Here is a 22,976-nt window from a genome sequence, read left to right as displayed (position 1 = left end):
TCAGCTAAGTACCTTTTTTTTTTCGAAGTGAAGGTGGGGTTTCTCTTTTTTTTCAAAATTTCTATTGTAACAGCATGACTTTAAGGCAATATTCCGTTAGTCAGTGAAATACATGGTCATACAGTGATAGAATGAGCTTGCATCTACTCTAGATTAAGAAGTATTTGATGTTAATGATAATGTAATTATTGTCATTCCAGGTTTCCACTGGGAATTTGCTAGCCATCTTGAATCGCCATTACCAAGACCTGACCTGCCATCGCTTCACTGACGACAGCAGCCATTTTATCTCAGGAGGCAAAGACAACCTGACACTGGTCTGGAGTCTGGCCAGGTACAAACAGCTTTTACACTGGATTCTGCTCACTGTAACACAGAGTATTTGCTAACATTGTACTTGAACCCTCGGTGATAGGGTCTACATAACAGATGTCATAACTTGTCATGGCAGCTGATGTCAGCTTATGACAACTGAGTTGGCAAGCCATTTAGGTCCCCTAATTAATGCCAACTAGCTAGTTTATGTAGGCCATAAGATGGAAAGTTCAACTAAAGTGCTACAGAATATTGTCCTTAGGTATCAGAATTTCAGTTAGATGTTAATGCAGATATGTTACATTTAGTTTACTTTAGACTTCATCAGGATTATTTGAGTTTTCTTTTACTAGGGGAGAGACTTTTGCAGGAAGGTTTAAAATCAGCTGCCAGAAATTTACATTTAAGTCATTTAGCCGACGCTCTTATCCAGAGCGACTTACAAATTGGAAAGTTCATACATATTCATCCTGGTCCCCCCGTGGGGAATGAACCCACAACCCTGGCGTTGCAAGCACCATGCTCTACCAACTGAGCCACACGGGACTTAATGCTTTCAAACCTCTGACAGAATTAGTGTCTTTAACACCTGTCATCAAGTTACTGTGGGCAAATGGAATTGTTCTCTCAATGTAGTAATTACATTACTACATTACACTGACTCACGATTGGACGCACCTTGCTTTTGAAGCGACAGGTGACATTTGGTTAGACTGGGCTTGTAACAGTGACTCTGATGCATTTTGTGCCATGTTAACAGTCTATCCGCTGTGACATTATCCAATTTTGTGCTTGCCAACTTGAGAAATCGAGAAATAGGTTCCACTGCATTCTCTGAACCTTTTACAAACAGGGGACCGAAACCCAATTGTAATTTTGATCACAAGCCCTTAGGATCTGAATATTTCTAAGGTGTTTCAGATCTGTTCATCTCAGGGGGAAAATGTGATTACTACTTTGATCGTTGGCAGGGAGAGTAATAAACTGGTTTACCGAGTTTGAGTATTTAATCAAGAAGACGTGTAGAGCTATGAAACACTGACATCTACTCCTCTCCGAGTCAGATTTTTGTTGAATGGATTGTTATCATGGGAGCAATACAAGGCGTCTTAACTATTCTGAGAACAAATTGAACAGATTGCATGTGAGTTGAATTGTGCAAGAAATATGACTGATGGTCGGCCTCTTTCAATTGATTATTCAATTGATTACAACTCATTATGATTTGTTGATCAGTCCGTTTGCCTACTCAGTGACTCATTGTTGTGATTTGATTTCCTCTGGGCTGAATGATAGTGAAGTAACTCTTCTCCAATAGGTGGCAATGTGAGACTTCCATTGCTAGTGGTTGTCAGGACTGAAGGGGAATGGAAATTTACAGATTGTGGTAAGCAAGATAGTTTAACACATGTAAACCTGTTCTCATATTTTCTCATTTCCCTCAGAAATGAGGTTAGCTAATTGAAATGGAATTGGTAAGATTTAGACTGTTGATAGTCAGTCTTCCTCAGTCCTTCTACCTGCCAGTGAAAACGATATGTTGAGGCTTTGGATTGACTATGAATGTATACGACTGGCTACTTTCCAAAATGATCAATTATTTTTTCTTTTAGAGCATGTTATGTTGCCAATGAACCTGTCATGGTACTACCATCAGCCAGCCTTTCTGCTACATGCTCCATGTCTGCAAGGCCTTGACTTAGATGATGAAATGAGGATAAGATCCAGCAACAGATGCTCAATATCCTGAAGGGAGGCAGCAAGGAAGTCAAATACTACTTAAGAAATGGTGTCAACCGTATGGCCCAGTATATAGTTTGAAATGGAACTTCCCTATGCCTATATCAGCAGTCAACATCAGGGGGAGAGCGAGACGTCTCTCAACTCCAATTTAGCTTTTGATGTATCAAAGTTCTAGACAGGTCCTCCTGCCTACAACGCACTATCTTTGTAGCAACCATTTCACCCTCAAAGCAGAGGCTTACACCACCATACTTTAAAATGGAAAATGCTTGTCAAATTCTCGGCAATACCAATGTTATCTCACAAACACAATTTCATCTTCTGTATCCAGGTGGTCAGAGATTTCATCTGTCCACCTGGGTTTTTTTGTTTTTTTTGTCAGAGCTTCATCTGCGTCAGTCAGGCAAAATCTATCTTGTTCTTATCCGAGAATAAATATTTCTCCTATCTTATGCTTTGAAATATCCTTAAGTGCACCAAGGCACTGGTCTTTTGTCGACAAAGGAGTGCGCTTCGCTTTGCTAAAGGCAGAGGAGAGACTGACAGCAATATTTTCAGGTGTGAAATTGAGCTGAATGTTAAACAAGTTTGTAGCCCCTCGTTTGTCTGATGTCCTGCGACGAGACGAACACGGTCCACATCTCTTAAAGGACAGTGCTTGAGTAATAATACATGGGGGAAAAGCTGGAAAGTACATCATACTGCCCTGAGATGGAGATGAATAATGCATCATCGCTCCAATTCAATGGCACTTTGAAGGTAGACTTTGAAGGTAGACTATCTTTTATTCTTCCTCCACAGCCTTTCAGCCATGCAATTCCGCCATCCCAATTCCCTGACAATTTCATCACCCCCCCCCCTCACCATTTGAGTAGGTGTTCTAAAATATTTGACCGGTATTGTTTACTAAATAATATGTGAAATTTGTTTTGATTTAGAATGGACCATTATCATGCACCTGTATCGTGGCAGGGGAAAAAATACATGTCATCTATGCACTTAAATAGCGAATGGAGGAGGCTTTTCCTGTGATTAATTTTCATGCCAGCCAGGTAGGCTGTACTACTGTTGTAAAGAGAAGCAATGTGCTAAATTATTAGGAACGTAGAGAATAAATATAGTAGGCCTAGCTTATAGAAAGCTGATGGGTACTCTTTTTAAGAGCCCATCACCCTGTTTTCTAACACAATTGCATAGCCTATAGAAATGTTGCGCAACATGAGCTCATGGGCTCTCCATGAAGTGTTTGATTAGATTTTCAAATACATTTGCATTGATGTTAGAGGGACAATAGAGTGTTGAGTACCAGGTAGTTAGCAAGTTTGGTAGGCTACTAATGACCATCAGCAGCATCAGAGCTTGGAGAAGCCTAATTAGCGTGACTAAACGGTCACGTGGAATTTGACTGCCTTCATGACTCGTGACCGGTAATAGTCACTGCAACAGCCCTGGTGCAGACACAGATCCTCTCCACGTCACCTGGTAGGAGCGGCCTGCCAGGTAGGATGCAATCCAGGAGTGTGTAGAGCCTGAGACGCCCAGCCCTGAGAGGGTGGAGAGGAGGATCTTATTGACATGACTGAAGCTACGACTATATACAGTGGGCTCCAAAATTACTGGCAACGCTTAATGGCAATGCACAAACAATGCTTAAACAAATATAAACAATATAATTATAGAGAAACTCAAAATACCAACATGTGAGAAATACTGTATTTATTAATGTTTCAATGGAACCAACCAAAATTATTTAAAAAATTATTACAAAAAATCAATGTCCTACAAATCAAGGTTTCACAATTAATGGCACCCTTAAAGATTATTGTAAATAACAGCCACACATTAAATTCCACTTATTTAAGTTTATCTAAGTCTTAAGGAACTATATTGAGCCATTACATCACTTCCTGTTTCACTAGGGTATAAAAATTAGGTAAAACACATACAATATCCTGCTGTCATCCAACACCATGAAGAAAACAAAAGAACGGGCAGTTCAAAGAGACAGATGGTCGTAGACCTTTATAAATCTGGTAATGGCTACAAGAAGATCCACAAACGATTGAATATACCACTGAGCACTGTCAGGGCAAATATAAAACAATTCAAAAGATATGGAACAGTTGTAAACCTCACAGGTAGAGGACGCAAATGCATTTTGCGCCCCAGGATAGGGAGGAGGATGGTGAGCGAAGCACCAAAATCCCCAAGAATCACTGTGAAAGAATTGCAAGCCTTGTTGGGGTCACCAGGTTTAAAAAAGCACCATCAGATGCCACCTCCACAACCACAGGCTCTTTGGAAGGGTTGCCAGAAGAAAGACCTTTCTGACCCCAAGACACAGACGCAAGCACTTGGAGTTTGCCAAACGTCATTTAAATTATGACTGGAAGAAGGTGCTCTGGTCAGATGAGACCAAAATTGAATGTTTTGTTCAGATACAGCATCGGCATGTTTGGCGTCAACAGAAATGCATACAAGAAGAGGCACCTCATACCCACGGTGAAATATGGAGGGGGGTCGGTGATGTTTTGGTGCTGTTTTAATTCCAGAGGTCCAGGGGCACTGGTTAAGATTGATGGCATAATGAATTCCACCAAGTATCAGGGAATTTTGGCTGACAATCTGGTTGCCTCTGCCAGAAGACTGGGACTTGGCCGTAGGTGGACTTTCCAACAAGACCATGACCCGAAACATATCTCAAGATCCACACAGAAATGGTTCTGTGACATCAAAATCAATGTTCTGCCATGGCCATCTCAGTCTCCGGACAAAAATCCAATCGAAAACCTGTGGGCTGAGTGGAAGAGGGCAGTTGATAAGCGCAAATCCAAGAATGTGAAGGATCTTGAAAGGATCTGCATAGAGGAATGGTCCAAAATCCTTCCAAATGTGTTCCTTAACCTTGTCAAACACGACAGGAAAAGACTCCATGCTGTTATCCTTGCCAGAGGTGGTTATACTAAGTACTAAATGAGGAGTGCCAATAATTATGAAACCTTGATTTTGGTTACAATTATTTAATACAAAATAAATGTTATGATTTGGTTGGTTCCATTGAAACATTAATAAAGTACAGTATTTGTCACATGTTGGTATTTTGAGTTTATCTCTATAATTATATTGTTTATATTTTTTAAAGTATTGTTTGTGTATTGCCAGTCAGGGGTGCCAGTAATTTTGGAGCCCACTGTATAAGGTGGCAGGTAGCCTAGCGGTTAGAGCATTGGGCCAGTAACTGAAAGGTCGCTGGTTCGAGTACCCAAGGCGACAAGGTGAGAGAATCTGTCGAAGACACTTAACCCTAGTTTGCTCCAGGGGTGCTGTACTACTATGGCTGACCCTGTAAAACAACACATTTCACTGCACCTATCCAGTGTATGTGACAATACAACATACATAGTTATACACTGAGTGTAGAAAACATTATCAACACTTGTTCTTTACAGTATAGACTGACCAGGTGAAATCTATGAATCCACTTCAATCAGTGTAAATGAAGGGGAGGAGACATGTTAAAGAAGGATTTTTAAGCCTTGAGACAATTGAGACATTGATTGTGTATGTGTGGCCAATTCAGAGGGTGAATGGGCAAGACAAAATATTGAAGTGCCTTTCAACGGAGTTTGGTAGTAGATGCCAGGCGCACTGGTTTGAGTGTGTCAAGAACTGCAATGCTGCTGGGTTTTTCACACTCAAGAATGGTCCACCACCCAAAGGACATCCAGCCAATTTGACACATGTGGGAGACATTGGAGTCATCATGGGCCAGCATCCCTGTGGAACGCTTTCGACACCTTGTAGTCCATACCCTGATGAACGGACAAAAGGGGGTGCAACTCAATATTAGGAAGGTGTTCCTAATGTTTTGTACACTCAGTGTATATATCACAAACACATCCACTCTCTTTGTCCGACTTTAATTCCCAATTAAAGTTTGAAGTCCAGTGTTTGCTACTTTCTCTGACCTTCCCTTTTTGAAGGGGCAATGTGAAACTCAATGTAGCATAAAGAGGGGGTGCTACGGGTCTGAGAGGAATTTTAAATGGCCACCGGGCTGCATCGGGAAATGCATCTTTCACCTGTGAAGAAATGCCTTGGTCGGGCCCACGCACCGACATTAAGTGGTTTGCATCGACCCCTTCCCAGTGGGACTTAATGATCGGACGTGTCCATAGTAATATCGCTGCAATACACCCTGAGCAACTTTGAGACGAAATTGGCTCCAAAAGGGAGTATTGCACCTGGAAGTCTGTTAGGGGTTTGATTTTTCCTCAGAATGCCCCAGGCTTCTTCTCCTCCCTTTTTATGAGCACACGCCAGAGCAGAAGCCCATGCTGCGGTGTGTTCCTGTTACGGGTGATGTTTGTCACAGATGTTGATGCAGACTGGTTGTCCCTGAGATCCTGCCAGGGAGCGCCTCTCGCTGCTGAGCTGACAGAATGGGGCCTGGGTCCTGCTCATTTAATCAGCAGGCTTTCTATCCCCATATCTTTTCCTCTGTCTCTGCTCATCCACCTATATGCCTCCCTCTCTCCTTTTCTCCTGTCCTGCTCTGGCAAGATGTTGTCTCTACTGAGCCAGAACCAGTGAAGCTCAGGAAGCTGTAATTGCATTTTTGGCCCAAATGCTCTGACTAAGAATACAGGAAAATAATATATTTTTTCACAACTAATTATTGCTAAAATAATAGTGATATTCTAGTTTTTAAATGGTCAAACCTTAGCAAATACAAAGGAAATACGTTTTTGGTTTACTTTTACATGTGAGGTAGAAAGATTAAAATGATTGTAATGGAATTTTATTGGTGTTCTGAGGTTAGTGTGTAATCAGTGCTAGTCACCTTCACTACTTACTGTGAAATCCCAGCAATTTTATGCATATGTAAATAAATGACCACCACGTGTTGCAGTGTAGTTCAGCTGGACCCGTCACTCACCCCTGAGCCTCGCCATGTCCTGTGCCGTCACTCTCTCCCCATCACCAACATCCACTGTGGCCTGATGGGACCCCAGTCTCGAGTAGCTACTGCATCCTTGGACCAGACTGTCAAGGTGAGCTTTCTCCTATCTTAAGGGAAATTGGTGTGAACTGTCTCTTTTATGAAATTTGGACTTGTCTGTCGTATGTAGAGCAAAGAGTTTTGACTCGCTTAATGGGATATTTCCTTCCAACGAGAATGAAATGAATGAAAGTCTTTCCATGCCTCAAGCTGTCTCAAGCTACAATCTGAATTTTACAGTGATTTTGAGCTTACAAATGCATATCTATGTTGTCTTCCAACTGTTGTTTATTATTCACAACATTCTCATTGATAGACATCTAATGGAACAGAGTTCTGGCATGCGCTCTAGCTTCATGATACATCTGTATTCTGAAACGATACCTACGGGCCTACCAATGTCTTTTTTATTAGGTTCTTCACGAGGACATATTTTATACCAGTGCAATGTTAATTAAAATCCTCAATTATACTGAACAAAAATATAAACACAAAATGTAAGGTGGTGGGCCAATGTTTCGTGAGCTGAAATAAAAGATCCCAGTAATTTTCCCTATGCACAAAAAGCTTATTTCTCTCAAATTTTGTGCACAAATTTGTTTACATCCCTGTTAGTGAACATTTCTCTTTTTTACACATGTGCAACTTGTGCTGGGTACAATAAAAGATCACTCTAAAATGTGCATTTTTGTCACACAACACAATGCTACAGATGTCTCAAGTTTTGAGGGAGCGTGCAATTGGCTTGCAGACTGCAGGAATGTCCAACAGAGCTGTTGCCTGAGAATGTAATGATAATTTAAGTCACCTCCAAAGTAATTTTAGAGAATTTGGCAGTATGTCTAACGGGCCTCACAACCGCAGATCACATGTAACCACACCAGACCAGGACCTTCACATTCGGCTTCTTCACCTGCGGGATTGTCTGGGGGGGTGCTGGCTGCGTCCCTTCCCAGTCATGTGAAATCCATAGATTAGATTAGGGCCTAATGAATTCATTAAATTGACTGATTTCCTTCTATGAAATATTTAAATTGTTGCATGTTGCGTTTTATGTCTTTAATAATCAAATTAAAAATTTATTTATATAGCCCTTCTTACATCAGCTGATATCTCAAAGTGCTGTACAGAAACTCAGCCTAAAACCCCAAACAGCAAGCATTGCAGGTGTAGAAGCACGGTGGCTAGGAAAAACTCCCTAGAAAGGCAAAAAACCTAGGAAAAAACCTAGAGAGGAACCAGGCTATGAGGGGTGGCCAGTCCTCTTCTGGCTGTGCCGGGTGGAGATTATAACAGAACATGGCCAAGATGTTCAAATGTTCATAAATGACCAGCACGGTCAAATAATAATAATCACAGTAGTTGTCGAGGGTGCAGCAAGTCAGCACCTCAGGAGTAAATGTCAGTTGGCTTTTCATAGCCGATCATTAAGAGTATCTCTACCGCTCCTGCTGTCTCTAGAGAGTTGAAAACAGCAGGTCTGGGACAGGTAGCACGTCCGGTGAACAGGTCAGGGTTCCATAGCCGCAGGCAGAACAGTTGAAACTGGAGCAGCAGCACAACCAGGTGGACTGGGGACAGCAAGGAGTCATCATGCCAGGTAGTCCTGAGGCATGGTCCTAGGGCTCAGGTCCTCCGAGAGAGAGAGAGAATTAGAGAGAGCATACTTAAATTCACACAGGACACCGGATAAGACAGGAGAAGTACTCCAGATATAACAGACTGACCCTAGCCCCCCGACACACAAACTACTGCAGCATAAATACTGGAGGCTGAGACAGGAGGGGTTAGAAGACATTGTGGCCCCGTCCGATGATACCCCCGGACAGGGCCAAACAGGAAGGATATAACCCCACCCACTCCTGCCAAAGCACAGCCCCCACACCACTAGAGGGATATCTTCAACCACCAACTTACCATCCTGAGACAAGGCCGAGTATAGCCCACAAAGATCTCCGCCACGGCACAACCCAAGGAAGGGGGGGGGGGGGGGCGCCGCCAACCCAGACAGGGATATCACGTCAGTGACTCAACCCACTCAAGTGACGCACCCCTCCTAGAGACGGCATGAAAGAGCACCAGTAAGCCAGTGACTCAGCCCCTGTAATAGGGTTAGAGGCAGAGAATCCCAGTGGAGAGAGGGGAACCGGCCAGGCAGAGACAGCAAGGGCAGTTCGTTGCTCCAGAGCCTTTACGTTCACCTTCACACTCCTGGGCCAGACTACACTCAATCATATGACCCACTGAAGAGATGAGTCTTCAGTAAAGACTTAAAGGTTGAGACCGAGTCTGCGTCTCTCACATGGGTAGGCAGACCATTCCATAAAAATTGAGCTCTATAGGAGAAAGCCCTGCCTCCAGCTGTTTGCATAGAAATTCTAGGGACAATTAGGAGGCCTGCGTCTTGTGACCGTAGTGTACGTGTAGGTATGTACGGCAGGATCAAATCAGAAAGATAGGTAGGAGCAAGCCCATGTAATGCTTTGTAGGTTAGCAGTAAAACCTTGAAATCAGCCCTTGCCTTAACAGGAAGCCAGTGTAGGGAGGCTAGCACTGGAGTAATATGATCAACTTTTTTGGTTCTAGTCAGGATTCTAGCAGCCGTATTTAGCACTAACTGAAGTTTATTTTGTGCTTTATCCGGGTAGCCGGAAAGTATAGCATTGCAGTAGTCTAACCTAGAAGTAACAAAAGCATGGATACATTTTTCTGGATAATTTTTGGACAGAAAGTTTCAGATTTTTGCAATGTTACGTAGATGGAAAAAAGCTGTCCTTGAAACAGTCTTGATATGTTCGTCAAAAGAGAGATCAGGGTCCAGAGTAACGCCGAGGTCCTTAACAGTTTTATTTGAGACGACTTTACAACCATCAAGATTAATTGTCAGATGCAACAGAAGATCTCTTCGTTTCTTGGGACCTAGAACAAGCATCTCTGTTTTGTCTGAGTTTAAAAGTAGAAAGTTTGCAGCCAACCACTTCCTTATGTCTGAAACACAGGCTTCTAGCGAGGGCAATTTTGGGGCTTCACCATGTTTCATTGAAATGTACAGCTGTGTGTCATCCGCATAGCAGTAAAAGATAACATTATGTTTTCGAATGACATCCTCAAGAGGTAAAATATATAGTGAAAACAATAGTGGTCCTAAAACGAAACCTTGAGGAACACTGAAATGTACAGTTGATTTGTCAGAGGACAAACCATTCACAGAGACAACCTGATATCTTTCCGACAGATAAGATCTAAACCAGGCCAGAACTTGTCCGTGTAGACCAATTTGGGTTTCCAATCTCTCCAAAAGAATGTGGTGATCGATGGTATCAAAGGCAGCACTAAGGTCTAGGAGCACGAGGACAGATGCAGAGCCTCGGTCTGACGCCATTAAAAGGTAATTTACCACCTTCACAAGTGCAGTCTCAGTGCTATGAGGGGGTCTAAAACCAGACTGAAGCATTTCGTATACATTGCTTGTCTTCAGGAAGGCAGTGATTTGCTGCGCAACAGCTTTTTTTTTGTTTTTTTGAGAGGAATGGAAGATTCGATATAGGCCGATAGTTTTTTATATTTTCTGGGTCAAGGTTTGGCTTTTTCAAGAGAGGCTTTATTACTACCACTTTTAGTGAGTTTGGTACACATCCGGTGGATAGAGAGCCGTTTATTATGTTCAACATAGGACGGCCAAGCACAGGAAGCAGCTCTTTCAGTAGTTTAGTTGGAATAGGGTCCAATATGCAGCTTGAAGGTTTAGAGGCCATGATTATTTTCATCATTGTGTCAAGAGATATAGTACTAAAAGACTTGAGTGTCTCTCTTGATCCTAGGTCCTGGCAGAGTTGTTCAGACTCAGGACAACTGAGAATTGGAGGAATACGCAGATTTAAATAGGAGTCCGTAATTTGCTTTCTTATAATCATGATCATTTCCTCAAAGAAGTTCATGAATTTATTACTGCTGAAGTGAAAGCCATCCTCACTTGGGGAATGCTGCTTTTTAGTTAGCTTTGTGACAGTATCAAAAAGACATTTCGGATTGTTCTTATTTTCCTCAATTAAGTTGGAAAAATAGGATGATCGAGCAGCAGTGAGGGCTCTTCGATACTGCAATGTACTGTCTTTCCAAACTAGTCGTAAGACTTCCAGTTTGGTGTGGCGCCATTTCCATTCCAATTTTCTGGAAGCTTGCTTCAGAGCTCGGGTATTTTCTGTATACCAGGGAGCTAGTTTCTTATGACAAATGTTTTTCGGGGTGCAACTGCATCTAGGGTATTGCACAAGGTTAAATTGAGTTCCTCAGTTAGGTGGTTAACTGATTTTTGTCCTCTGACGTCCTTGGGTAGGCAGAGGGAGTCTGGAAGGGCATCAAGGAATCTTTGGGTTGTCTGAGAATTTATAGCACGACTTTTGATGCTCCTTGGTTGGGGTCTGAGCAGATAATTTGTTGCGATTGCAAACGTAATAAAATGGTGGTCCGATAGTCCAGGATTATGAGGAAAAACATTAAGATCCACAACATTTATTCCATGGGACAAAACTAGGTCCAGAGTATGACTGTGACATTGAGTAGGTCGAGAGACATGTTGGACAAAAGCCACTGAGTCGATGATGGCTCCGAAAGCCTTTTGGAGTGGGTCTGTGGACTTTTCCATGTGAATATTAAAATCACAAAAAATTAGAATATTATCTGCTATGACTACAAGGTCCGATAGGAATTCAGGGAACTCAGTGAGGAACGCTGTATATGGCCCAGGAGGCCTGTAAACAGTAGCTATAAAAAGTGATTGAGTAGGCTGCATAGATTTCATGACTAGAAGCTCAAAAGACGAAAACATTATTTATTTTTTTGTAAATTGAAATTTGCTATCGTAAATGTAAGCAACACCTCCGCCTTTGCGGGATGCACGGGGGATATGGTCACTAGTGTAACCAGGAGGTGAGGCCTCATTTAACACAGTAAATTCATCAGGCTTAAGCCATGTTTCAGTCAGGCCAATCACATCAAGATTATGATCAGCGATTAGTTCATTGACTATAACTGCCTTTGAAGTGAGGGAGCTAACATTCAGTAGCCCTATTTTGAGATGAGGTATCACGATCTCTCATATTATACACTGTTTCCATTCAAATAATAAAATTAGGCCTATACCTCAAAGCGTAGGTTGTAATAGAATTTTACTTCCTAAATTAGCCTAAGCATTGTTGGCATTTGTGTTTACTGGAACTGTGGGAGGAGGTAGCCCAGTTTTCAGGTAATTTGCATGCAGAAATATCAACCGGTCAGAATATTGAAGCAACAGTGTGTTAGTCCACACAAGCAATGTTCGAAAAACACATGAATATTAATGAAAGGAGACGTGAAGACATTGTGTCTTAAGTATAATTTTATTTGTTACTCATTATACATTCTAACAAGCCTTAATGTTTTGTGGCTCAAGTCCCAGAATAGGAAAACAGATTTCTCTCTAATCGCATGAAAATATACAAAACAAGATCTTTAGTTTTTGACATGCAGAAGCTTTGCCAACTGTAAATCACTCTATCCTGTTGGTATTAGTTAAAGATAATTATTGTTGCACTTTCACATGGATGGTTTTGTCTAATCATTTAAAACAAAGATTGATCTTGTATTTGGGCCTCAAGTTATTTATTGATATTTCCTCATTTATGTCAAGTATCTTCTCAGGCCCCTGTTGAAACCATTGAACAGACAATGATCATATTTAAAATATGAAACGAGGCCTGGAGTCTCCAAATGGAATCCGTAGGTACAGTACAATCTTCTTTGGAGTGTAATCGAAGGTGACCCCGGATCAGTCTATCCCTCCCACCTGAAATTGGAATTCAAATAATCAGTCCATGTGGTTATGCAAAGTAGAGCAGCTGTTTCTCCTGGTGAGTATTCAGGCCACTTTGAATTGATTGAGAGGAGTGGTTCTCGGATCAATACCCAGTAAGTGGGATGAGTGTTCTGTGGGTGGTGTGGCTCCTGTTGTGGCCCTCCCCTGTGAGACTAGAGAAAATAAATGATGAATGGTGGTTGAAATATTGTTTTGACTATGGCATTTAGTTCAGTCTCTTGATGTATATATACACAATTTCAGACTTGTGGTAGGCCACCCATAATGCTGGCTGTACAGGTAGGTCCACATCACAGCATCTACACCAGTGTTTCCCAAACAGTAAGGTGGGTGGAGGGTAGAATGCACAAGGTGCAATTTCTAAATTGGGTAGTGCATCAACAGTTTCACTCTTGTCATGTCAGTCATTGCAAACCTTAGAGAGCTATTTATAACTTTTTAGAAATGTCCAGATCAACTAGCCCATGTCAGCTAACAAAAAAAAATTTAGTTCGTTTTTTTTTGCCCATAGATTTTGTTTTAATGTTTGGGTCACTCATATCACATGAATAAACATTATCCTTGGCAAAATGTATAGAGATGTTACCCAATGCTGGAAGGGGGGCCTGAGTAGATTTTACATGACTGGGCAGGGGTGCAGCCATGTATGGGCCTGGGAAGGAAGTGGCCCACCCACAAAAGGGCTTTATTACAGACAGAAATGCTCCTCAACTTCATCAGCTGTCCGGGTGGCTGGTCTCAGACGATCCGGCAGGTGAAGAAGCTGGATGTGGAGGTCCTGGGCTGGTGTGGTTACATGTGGTCTGCGGTTGTGAAGCCGGTTGGACGTACTGCCAAATTCTCTAAATCGACATTGGACTGCAGGAATGTTCCACAGAGATGTTGCCAGGAGAATTAAATGCCAATTGCACACTCCCTCAACTTGAGGCATCTGTGGCCTGTGTGACGAAACTGCACATTTTAGAGTGGCCTTTTATTGTCCCCAGCACAAGGTGCACCTGTGTAACAATCATGCTGTTTAATCAGCTTCTTGATATGCCACACCTGTCAGGTCTATCTTGGCAAAGGATAAAATGCTCACTAACAGGGATGTAAACAAATGTATTCACAACATTTGAGGAGCTTTTTGTGTATATAGAACATTTCTGGGATCTTTTTATTTCGGCTCATAAAACATGGGACCAGTACTTTACATGTTGCGTTTATATTTTTATTCAGTATATTATAATAACATATTACCAGAAGGGAACCTGCCGTGAGGTTGTAGCATTAGCCTACATATCTTCCTTTTTTATTCCATTCAACTGAAGAACAAAATCAATTCTGTCCTGACAGGTTGTTAAGTGTTTAGCTGTGTTTGGAGGCCACTGCACTGTTGCGCAAAGAGGAGCATAGTCAGAATGAGAAACGACAAGGGGGATTATCCAAAGATGAATAACACCTGACTGGATTCAACATCAATAAACCCCCATATCAGTCATTGATGCTCCTGCCATTGCTTAATTTCCTCTGAACAATTCTGCCAATCATGGTTACACACTGAACATGTACCTTTTTGAACAACACGATTCTAACATGTATTTTTAGGGGTAAGCCAGCGGAAAGACAGGCGCAACACTTCAATGACACATACCAAAGTGCGTTGGATTGCATGCTCTTTGTCATTGACTTTGCACTGGCAGGATTTGTTTAAAGTAATCAGCCGTGTCAAATGAGAACGGAGGCAAACAAACATCACAAGCACTTGGATCTGTAATGCTGGCGAGCTCCTAGGGGATGGGATTGGATGAGCTGACGTGTGACAAGCCAATCAAACAAGGGAGCCGTAGGTGTGGCGGGCTGGAGGTCCATGACGTGACGGACCATGTGAGCTCAATGTCACTCCGCTTGGACTCCTCAACCTCTGTGGGCCCTGGAGGCCCCACCCCCCTGGGGCTCCTCAGCTGGCTTATTAGATAGTGCTGGTTGGGGGAGGAAAGCCTGGCGGGGCTTTACTGATGAGTTGAGTGCAGTCATTTCAAGGGGGTAGACATGAAATGACCAAAGGGGATGTCAACCTTGTTGTCCTTGTCCAACATGCTGGAATCCTCAAGTCTTGCACGATTAGTTTGGGGATGTTTTTTGAGGGGTCAAAAATGTTGTGGTAATTTAGTTTGGAGCAGTGCTGTTCAATGTCGGTCCTGGAGTGACAAAACACTTCTGGTTTTCCTCCTCTCCTAATAAGGGACTAATTCAGACCTGGGATACCAGGTGAGTGCAATTAACTACCAGGTAGAAACAAAAAGCAGGACCGGACTTGAACAGCCCTGGTTTAGAGTTGTTGCTTTATAAAAGGGGAGAGCAGACAAAATATGCATCACATAATGTTCTCTTTATTACATCACACTCTGGTCCTGTTGAGGAATCCTGCCATTATATTGTCACAAATCCTAACTCCTCACAGTAATGCATGCCTTCATGCTAATCCATATTGTTATCAACTGTATTGAATCTCCGTAGGTTTTAATGTATCATCTGTTTTGTTTGGCTTTGGTTGATCGATGACCTGTGACCTCTTTGCACCAGTAAAGTACAGGTCTCTCCTGGCCTCATTGTCACTGGGCAGACTGTTGTCACTTGTTTCTCCTCTGTAGTCTGTCATTCATGGCTGCCCAGCTTAAAGTAAGTTTGATTATACACAAAACATCTCTTCTGTGCAAACAATTATTCCTATTGTTTCTTTCCATAGAAATGTGTGTTAATATATTTTGTCTAGTGAGTTGAGAGAACCTATGTGTGAAGGGAAAGGGGCAGCCCAGGCCCTGGTGCTTTATGTGTTTGATGTCTGTCCCTCTCCCTTCATCCCCCAGCGTTTGGATGAGATACTGGAGCGTGTGTGTGTGTACTCAATGCTTTTTGACTGCTGTGCTGAGTGACTGACTTAGAACAACAAGCGGCTAAGAGGATCACTCCCAGGCTTTTACTTTGCCAGCTAGTGTTCCTATTGATTTGTAACTGCATGCCATCTTGCTCTGAGACAACATTTCTCAGCAAAAATAGAAAAACATATGTTTGTAGAGGTCAAATAGAATGAGTCTAGACAATATATTGCATTGAAGCTGTACTGTAAATAAAGTCAAAACTTCTTGAGGCTGCTGACGTTAAAATGGGTAGGAATGACAATATAGGACAATATAGCTGCAGCTGAAATCAAGCTGTTAAAGTGAATAAAATTATCAGGCCCTCACCCAGGTATCAATAATGACTGCCGCTTGGTTATGAATTGAATGTAGAAGATGTTAGATATCTAACCACTGATCAATACGATTAATCAGGTGTTCCTGATTTGTGTTTGGTTACGTACTACAGCTCTGGGAAATGGTAGTTTGAGTAGTGGGGTAAGGGTTATCGGTTACCTTGCCACCGCATCATAAGGGTTCCAAAAATCACTGTAACATATACCGTCTTCTGTACTACTGCTTTAATCTAGTCTACTGTAGGCTTGATCATATTTCCATACAAGATTTAGGACTATGGGCACAGCTATATTGGTGTCTTATCAAGCCTTTGTTATCTTTACATAATCAATAGAATGATAACTGATAAGTGCCTTAATCATTTCTAGTGTTCCTCTTTAGTTATGGGGTCTTGGGGTCTATTTTATGGCCAAAAGTAAGAACAGTTGAGTTGGCAAATCTCCTCAAAGTTATGTTGAATATAAAACATTTGCATTCTCAGCATTCTCACCCTGCACATTCTCACCCTGCAGCCTGGAAGAAAGCCAAGAGCTAGTGCTTTGGTTGACCTAAACATTGATTGGCCTTTGCACCGACTTCACATGCTATAATAAGGATTGCAGTTATGTTGGTGCTGCACTTCTAGCTTCGTTCCACTATACAAACTACAGTACCTCATTATTTTAAGCCACACACACTGTCAAATCGTCATCTGGGGTGCTCTGAGTCACTACAGAATGGATGTTGAGTTTATTACTATTTTTGTCAGACACATTGTGTGTCAACTAACAGTGCAGTGAAAAAAGTAGCGGTATCCAAATATACTTATGAAATGTGATCCTAATATACTGATGTGTACAGAGTTCACATAGTCCAGGCTGTTCTACACTGAACAGCAATTTCTAGGATTTTACTGAGTTACAGTTCATAGAAGGAAATCAGTTAATTGAAATGCATTAGGCCCTAATAGATGGATTTCACATGACTAGAATATACACATCTGTTGGTCCCAGATACCTTAAAGAATTACGGGTGTGGATCAGAAAACCATTCAGTGTCTGGGGTGACCACCATTTGCCTCATGCAGTGCGACACATCTCCTTCACATAGAGTTGATCAGGCTGTCGATTTGTGGAATGTTGTTCCACTCCTCTTAAATGGCTGTGCGAAGTTGTTGGAAGAAACAGGAGCACGTATACGTTGATCCAGAGCATCCCAAACTTGCTCAATGGGTGACATTTCTGAGTATGCAGGCCATGGACGAACTGGGAAATGTTTCATCATATAGTAATTGTGTACAGATCCTAGTGACATGGGGCCGTGCATTGTCATGCTGAAGCATGAGGTGATGGCGGCGGATGAATGGTACGACAATAAGCCTCAGGATCTCATCACGGTCTCTCTGTGCATTCAAATTGACATCGATAAAATGCAATTCTGTTTGTTGTCTGTAGCTTATGCCTGTCTATACCATAACCCCACCACCACCATGGGGCACTCTGTTCACTATGTTGACATCAGCAAACCGCTCGCCAACACGATGCCAAACATGCAGTCTGCCAGGTACAGTTGAAACTGGGATTCATCCGTGAAGAGCACACTTCTCCAGCGTGACAGTGGCCTTCGAAGGTGAGCAATTGCCCACTGAAGTCGGTTACAGCGGCCATCACAAGATGCACCTGTGTAATGATCATGCTGTTTAATCAGCTTCTTGATATGCCACACCTGTCAGGTGGATGGATTATCTTGGCAAATGATAAATGCTCACAAACAGGGATGTAAACAAATTTGTTGAAAACATTTTGAGAGAAATAAGCTTTTTGTGCGTATGGAAAGTTTCTGGGTTCTTTATTTCAGCGCATGAAACATGGGACCAACACTTTACATGTTGCGTATATATTTTTGTTCAGTGTATCTCCAAGATATTACAAATGATCTGTGAACAACATTGGGCACCTGCTTTGAGCTGGAAATTATTTTTTAACAATGTCCCTGTCCATAAATTGTGTATGGAGTAGTTTTACAGGATGTATTTTATTCAGCCGCTCGGTCACATGTAATATAAGTAAATGCTTGTGGCTCATGTCTGATAGCCACACCAGGAAAAAATAGAAAATGGAAACACTACCTCCTTCAGACGTTTTTTATGTGGACCAATTGCAACTGTCTTAACAAAGAATCATGGTAGTTAAAAATAAAAAAATATGTGCGTATAGCGGACTGCTGACTAGGCAAAAAATGTATTATCATTGAAATGAATTACCTTCTCCAATTCTGTTTTTTCTTCTTTTTTTTTTACATTATGATCAATCCATTATATTCCATAGTTGGAAAGGAATTGGTGTGAAGTGATTCAGTCATTGTATAGATATTACCATAGTTGGATATTATTGCAGAGTGGAACACTGATAATTCTGACTCACCCTTTTCCCCCAGTGGTTTGTATTTAATTGACCAGTGCGGGTTGTCTTTTCCCTCTTTCTCTCTCTGCCTCTCATCTTGAAGATCTCATCTTCACTGTGGCAGGAGGAGCAGCCCACCAACTTCAAATCATTTTTAAGATGTAGGCTAACATTGTTTTGTTAGGCTGATATTTTACTTTTTACTTTTCGGTTCACCAAACATCTCTACCATCCTCTATTATTCTATAACTTTTTATTGTAGCAAGTTTTGGCCCAATAAATAGCGTGCCTATTATGATGAATAGCTGGCAAACTATTTCCATTAAAACAAATGCAAAAGTAAACTGTAAATGCAGAACATATTAAGGACTTTCAACTTTTGTCTCGACTTTCTCATGTGCTCAGCTTTACAGCTCATCCTACACCATCCATTGGGTTATTTAATTCCAATGATGGACTACTTTTCATAACATCATCACCATTTGCAGTAAATTCATTTAGCACAAGAAACAACTTTAAAGACTCAAGGTTTTAAGCTTCACTACAGATGAGAATATCCGTCATACGCATGTTTAATTAAAATATATAACTTCAAATCATTAGATCTGCACACACGGGGTGCTATCCAAAAGTATACCTCACATATTGGGTCTTACTGTGCAGGATGCCATGTCTCTCTTTTGCTAAATTCTATTTCGTCTTTCCTCCATAACAAATTTGTCAGCGGCTCATAGCGTCATGTTCAATATCATCAGCTGCTCTATAGATTCCAGGCTGTCAGTTTCCTCTGATAAATAATTACCCCTTGTCCGATGACTGGGAGTGATGGTGTTGGCTGAAGGAGAAGAGGAGGTCATGCCAGAGAACAGGGCCCGTGTCCACAAAGCGTCTCAGAGTAGAATATTTGTCGTATGTGCTGAGAATAGAGACATTTTACTCCTATTCTTATGGGTAAAAATACAAGCTATGCATGAATAGGGCTGTGGTGATCATTACATTTTGTCAGCCGGTAACTGTCATCCAAATAACTGCCGGTCTCACGGTAATTGACCGTTAATGAACATGTTAGCATCTCCTGGCTTCCATGCATAGCCTACAAGCCACTGAAGTGGACCTTTTGGAACATCTACATTTTAAAAGTCTAATAAATCCATTTAAATTAGCCTACACCATCGCAATAAATCAATATATTTATTTTAGGCAGGTCTAAAGAAACTATTTCGGAACCACAGAATAGCAGAATAATATATTCTGAGTCGTCTATAGAGCAGCTATCTATGCCATATGGCTGTGGGCTACACTAGTAATTTATATTAGAATACAATTGAACAGCTGAATAAAATAGAAAGGATATTTTTCTGAAACGATTTCTAAGGGAGTGAGCGGTTAACAAAGTGATAATTTGAAACAGGGCCTCCTATACACTACCGTTGAAAAGTTTGAGGTCACAAGGTTATAAATAATGATTTATAATTGAAATAATAATTGTGTCCTTCAAACTTTGCTTACGTCAAAGAATCCTACATTTTCGGCAATTACAGCTTTGCAGACCTTTGGGATTCTAGTTGTCAATTTGTTGAGGTAATTTGAAGAGATTTCACCCCATGCTTCCTGAAGCACCTCCCACAAGTTGGATTGGCTTGATGGGCTCTTCTTATGTACCATACGGTCAAGCTGCTCCAACAACAGCTCAATAGGGTTGCATATTTGGAATTTGACTGCGGTTCTGATTCGTGACTGCCGGTGTGGCAGTAATATAGTCACCGTAACAGCATGAAGCCTCTTTAGTCAGACTTCTACCTAGTCGATAGATATTAAGGCGACCTCCATAAGCTGTCCTAAGTTACCAGCAGGTGTCTTCATAATAGAAAGGGCAGCGTGTCAGTGGTTCCTGCGCCATAGACAGGCAATTGTTATAGAGTTAAAATAATATTGCTATATGATCAACTCATAAATAATCGAGATCAGTGATGGGCAAATTTGATTGGGGTGGGGGCCACAATAAATCTGAACTCCTGATGGGTCTGCATACCCACATCCATACCCACACATGCAGTCAGAGCCGGCCTTCGCCTTTTGGGGGCCCTAATAAAATGTTGTTTAGATTATTTCAGTAACCTACATCATGTTATTCCTTTTGGAGCGCAACATCACGTTGTTAAAAAATATGCCAAAATTTGGCGTGCCTATACGTTGGGCAATTGACAGCATCAAGGGCCTATGTGTTCGGTGATTAATTACATTTCAAACGTTTAATGAAATGTTATTGGCAAGTAACTTTATGCCTACTGTGTCAAAAGCTATTTAGAGTTGTTGAACAGAAGTGAAGACAAGTGTATAACAGTAATATTATTCTTAAAAATCACTTTTGAGAACAACCATTATACTGTATTATTCAGTGCATTACCGGTATGCCTATCACATTATTCAAAAGATCAGAATTTCTTAAGAAAATGTCCGGCAAAAATTACATCACTTTTTACCATTGCAACAGTTTATGTACAGTCACATTCACCATAGTTGTCTGAAGCAGCTGGAGATGCCTCAACGCGATTGGGTTATTCCCCATAATTTACAACAATGTCAAAGAGCGTCATCACCATCTTTCGTTTGCGGTACCTCAAACTGTTGTGATTACCAGCTGAGAAACTTTTATGAGTTGATTTTTACTCCTGGCTCAGAGTTTGTCTGAGCAGTGTCCTAACATCAACCTAAAACCTACTCTGTACTGGGAGTTATTTTTTTGTCTTAAGGTTTTAACAGGATTCCTAGGATGTTTTCTGAGATGCTTTGTAGATAGGGGCCCAGGAGTTGATGGCACGAGGCAGGTTGGGCTATAGTAAACTTTCAGTAGTCTCCCACCCCTATGGCAGACTGGATGAGCCCCTCCATTCCCTCTAATAAACACTGAGACACCAGTGTAATGTCTTGGAGCAGAGGTGGACGGATGGGAATTATTTCATATCGGTAAACTTTGCATAATCCAAAACCCCAGAAATGTTTAACCTCAATATTTTCACTCTTTGTGTTTTTATGTTTGGTGTAGTCATATTTTTGTCATTCCATGGCTGGGTTGTGTAGTTGGCTTTGTTTAGACCTTCTGGCTCTCAAGTTGTTTTTCTCGCCCAAGAACCACCAGGGTTTTGCTTCGAGCTGTTAACAATGTTTTCTTTTGATAAATGGTGCAATGAAAATCAATTTGATTCGAGTTTTACCAAAGTGAGCGCATATATTTTTCATGTCATCCATTAATATGGCTTTTTCATTACTTTGTTTTACTGGGCTTTAATTGAGTCTGCTAGAGATGGTCACATATGTTGTAATCATGCATCCTTCCACATCAGAACCCTAACCCTAAATTCTATTATTCTGTGATGTACAATAACACTTAGTAAACACTTGTGATTCAAACATTGGGAATTTATGTCAAAGATGACTTTATTTAGATATTTTTTATCTGTTTAAATGACCATTCGCCATCACCAGACATTTTTTGCAGGATCTCATTGCGTTAATGTTTCAGTGCTGTGACCCTGATGTTCAAAAACTCAAACGCTGTTATTGTCTCACGCTTTTCATCAAGTTTCTGAGATGTTTTCCACGAGTTTATGACTTCCCTTGCAACAGTTGCAGTCCATGATCTCATGGTTCTCAATTTTCAAATCAAACTGTTTTAAGTACAGTTGCCAAAAGGAACATTCTGTCATCAACTGTATTTGTACACTGGAACAGACCAAGGAAATAAATCTAAACAATAATGTTATCTTAACGGTTGTTCAAGAATGCACAAGGTCTTAGTGTTTACACCTGAATAAAAGGATCAGGTGGGAAGTAATGTACTCTCAAGAGCCTGGAACATTATACAGCATAATATAGCTAGTATGCTTCCATAAAGACAATTGTAGACTAGACTATTTCCATATCCCTTGACTTCAGCATTTTTGTTTTATGATAGGGTTGTGGGCATTGATCGAGTTAAATTATGGGTGGAATTCCCAACACTATTTTACGGTCAGCTTGTTTAATATCCTAAAGGAACATCAATCAAGTGGGATTTAACTAGGAAGGGGACAATGCAGAGGTGATGCTGAAGCTGTCCATCAGGCCAGTTTTACTGCTATCTGAAGGATGCTCAACTCACATAAGCCAAATGGCCACACGTGTATAGTCGTCCATCTTATACTGAACTTGTCGAGCTTATGTAGCCCACTTCCACCATGAGAACTCATTAAACAATTTTGTTTTAACTGCTGGTTGGTTGGCATGGTCATATAGCACCAGCTGTGTCCAACACTGGACGAATATTGAGGTATTATGCCTCAACTTTTTGCACGCACTGAGAAGACAGCCCTTTGGGCCATCCTATTAGAGAAGTAATTAGTGAAATATAACGTAGCTGATCACAAGTCACCAAACCTACACCCCTTTTACGTAACATACTTTCC

At 41.3% G+C, this 22,976-nt stretch overlaps 1 pseudogene; it reads left to right on the top strand.

The window, feature by feature from the left end:
* The window catches only part of LOC139540539 (WD repeat-containing protein 18-like), a 76,099-nt pseudogene that overhangs the window by 1,413 nt on the left and 51,710 nt on the right, over positions 1-22,976 (top strand).

Source organism: Salvelinus alpinus, chromosome 15, assembly GCF_045679555.1.
Source record: "Salvelinus alpinus chromosome 15, SLU_Salpinus.1, whole genome shotgun sequence".
NCBI classification, from domain to species: Eukaryota; Metazoa; Chordata; class Actinopteri; order Salmoniformes; family Salmonidae; genus Salvelinus; species Salvelinus alpinus.
The sequence above is the reverse complement of the archived record's forward strand: the minus strand, read 5'-3'. Positions and strand labels throughout refer to the sequence as shown.